Here is a 3,458-nt window from a genome sequence, read left to right on the forward strand (position 1 = left end):
ATATAAATTATGGAACAAAAGATTTATAGAACTAAATTACTTTTACAAAAAGTACTACTAGAAAATTATTTATTACAGATGAATATTTTTGACAAATTTTATCCCACAAAAATACAGACAGATTTTGCAAAAGAATTTTCATCGAAAACAAAGAAAAATGAATTAGTATGAATTACATACAGAAAAGAGAATCTGTCGATAACTCTGTCGAAAAAATTAGTATTTTTTGTGGAAAATAATTACCAACAAAAAATTCGTCTGCATTTAAATGATCAAAATGCTGCATTTTATTAAATTATTATAGACAAAAAATCTGTCTTTAATTTAAAATATTCCATCGAAAGATATTGACTTAAACCTAACTTAACCCCACTCTCTCGAGCCCCATTCACATTCCACACAAATAAAACACGAGCTTCTTCCTCTCTTCGTCGCACAAGCTGCTTCTTCTCTCTGTCGCACGAACTTCTTCCGCCGCTGCTCGCATCGCACAATATCTCTCTATCATCCCTTGCGTCGCACGAGCTTCCTCTGCCGCTGCTCTCATCACGTCTGCTCCCTTCGTCGCAATCGTCGCAGAGCTCTCTCCACCGCTCTCGTCGCGTCTGCTCCCTTCTTCGCCGTCGTTGCAGAGCTCTCTCCGCTGCCACTCTCATTGCATTTTCTCCCATCATGAATTTCACGTATTCTCTGATTTTGTGATTCTGTTGCTTAGGGATCAATTTTCTGTTCAAATTTTAGGTTTATCAATTTTTCTTTGCAGTTTCTATTTTCTTGTTGCTATTGATGCTAATTGAGTTTGTTGTAGTTGTAGTGATGAAAGAGATTCATCTTCACATAATGGTATCTCGAAACAAATGGTAATTTTGCCCTTTCTATTCTCTTTTTTCTGTTTAAATGTTTTTAATTTCCAGCTTAAGGATTCGATCACCTGTTCTGAGCTTGTTCCATGATTCTACTCTATTTCTGATTTTTTTGTGTGGATAAATGCATTTTTTTTAGTTTGAAATGAAAAATATTTTATCTCAATTTGAGCTTGAACTATTTATATCAAACTATTACATGTATAATTCTTGCTGTAGTTCTTAGTTCTTTAGTTGCTACTTTGAATTCTTAGCTTAGTTTACCGATACTTAGAATTTATTGCAATTTCTTAGTATATGAATTTGTGAATTTTTAGTTGTATATGAATTCACTTATATTTAGTTAATTTTACTTTTAATTCATCCCAGGCAGAGATTTTATTGCTTATTGCAAATGCTAAGGTACATTAAAATATGTACATCAAGAGTTTGTTTACTAGCGTGTGGTAAAGGTATGGATATTGTTTATATTTTAGTTTCAACAGTTTGTATACTATCGCAATATCAATCTATATATTGTTTGTATAGGGTAACAACTATGTGTTTCAGAAGTGATGAATATGATTACTAGTGGTATGTTCTCAGTGGTATGTTCCTTCAAACAAATTTTTTTTCCTTGTAGCGTACACTTTCTAGCATAACTCCCAAGGGAATTTCATGTTTTAGAGAAAGCTAAAGTGGATACATATTTTTTTCATAGTCTATTTAGAATAAGATGCTCGGGTATTTGTTTACTAATCTGGACTTACAGCCCCTCAAATACTAATTGATATATGTAAGTATTATTTTAGAGGAATTTTCTATAATGTATTTGTGGCCTTTGTATCTGGTTGACCCTGTTTAATTATTTTTCAATCTTCAAGTAATGCTTCGGTCTAAAAATCTTGTACACTTTGATTCCTTTGATATCCCCTATATTAGTAAAAACCTCTTAAATTTCAATTTATGTATTTTCATTATCTTTTAACATTTGATGTCTGTTCTAGTTTTTAAATACAGTTGTGGATTTGCTAACTCATACCTTTAAATTGAACAGAAATTTTTTTAGCACAACTTCCTCCTAGAGAAGTTATCTCATATGGCTTCAGTATATGTTATCAATGAACAGAGTGAGTCGCCGCTCTTCACTTGCTTCTTTAAATGAGATTCTGGAAAATCTGTAGCAAGTTTCTCAATGCAATTACCTAAAATGACTTCAAACGGTTTTTAAATTCTAACTATTGTCTTTTCCTTTTCTTACCTTGTAGATGTTGAAAAATTCATTTCAGAAAAAGCTTATAATAGTAAAAAATGGGGGTGCTCCACTTCTGGATGTAAGTCTTGGAAGTCCATCGGGATGCGTTACAAGAAAGTGGCTTCCTTTGACAATTTTATGAGGTATTGTGGTTTGGTTGCTAATGAACCCATTTCTGTTGTTGGATTGAGTCATTTTGATGTGAATAATGATGATGATGATAGTGCATCGTCAGAAAATGGCATATTGATCAACAAGAAGAATTTGTATGATTGCGACACTCTTTCGTGATGTATTCTTTACTAAAATTAGCATACTTTGTCAATTAATCATGAGTCTTTTTATTCTTGAATGCTAATTAGATATGATGTAATGAATATTATATTTGTCTATGTGATTTTTGGCCCTTTTTTTTTTCAATTCACAGTGTGTTTGATGGAGTAAATTTAGAAAACAAACTTAAAGTATTCATTTTGCAATGGAAAAATTTAAAACAAATTATGTTTTACCTTACTGATAGATTTACAGACAAAAAATTCGTCTGTATTAAGATTTGTGAATGCTTTTCTAGGCTCTAATTACCGACAAAAAATCTATCGAAAAGTTTGACTCTAGTTATCGACAGAAAATCTGTTGAAAAATCTGACTTTTAAGCAAAATGGAGGTGATGATTACCGAGGAAAAATTTGTCAGTAACAGAGACAAATCTATCGATAAATTATCGACGAAAAATCTGTCAAAAAATCTGACTTTTTAGTGAAATAGAGGATGATTACCGAGGAAAGATTTGTCGGTAACAAAAAAATCTGTTGGTAAATTACTGACAAAAAAATCTGTCGATAAATAATTTCCAACGAGATTTTTATAAAGGGACAAAATCCGTCGGTAATTTCGTCAGTAACTAAAAATTTGTCTATAATAAAGATCAAATCTGTCTGTAATAAGCAATTTTCTAGTTTTGAAGGTTATAGGGGACAAAGTCCTTGTCGGCTAAGAAGATAAGGGTCTCTGTAAATTAACAAAAAATAAAATAATATAATTTTTAGTTATTATTGTAACACCCTCACTATCAGAACGTCACGCTTCCGGCTGCGCCACTCTGATAGCTCAGGAATTACGACGACTTTTACAATATTTAGTACTAAAATATGAGCCTATTTAAAACTTAAAAACAAACATTCAAAACATACATACATACGTTACAAAACAGGTTACAATACTTACATATAATACATATATGTATATACATTATACCAAAATATAAACTTCACATATCAAAACTCCTATCCCACTTGCAAAAATTGCTAGAAATAAAGGCGAGGGAAAAATAAAAACTAAGATAATACAAAATAATGTCGAAT

The 3,458-nt window shown here is 31.4% G+C and overlaps 1 long non-coding RNA gene across 1 annotated transcript; it reads left to right on the forward strand.

Moving 5' to 3' along the window:
- Nucleotides 1-959: 959 nt before the first annotated feature.
- LOC112776603 (uncharacterized) lies at nucleotides 960-2,489 on the forward strand. Its single transcript, XR_011877592.1, has 3 exons — nucleotides 960-1,450; nucleotides 1,900-1,972; nucleotides 2,111-2,489. It is a non-coding gene; the product is annotated as an uncharacterized lncRNA (long non-coding RNA).
- Nucleotides 2,490-3,458: the final 969 nt, after the last annotated feature.

This window comes from Arachis hypogaea, chromosome 19 (assembly GCF_003086295.3).
Source record: "Arachis hypogaea cultivar Tifrunner chromosome 19, arahy.Tifrunner.gnm2.J5K5, whole genome shotgun sequence".
In the NCBI taxonomy this organism is placed as follows: Eukaryota; Viridiplantae; Streptophyta; class Magnoliopsida; order Fabales; family Fabaceae; genus Arachis; species Arachis hypogaea.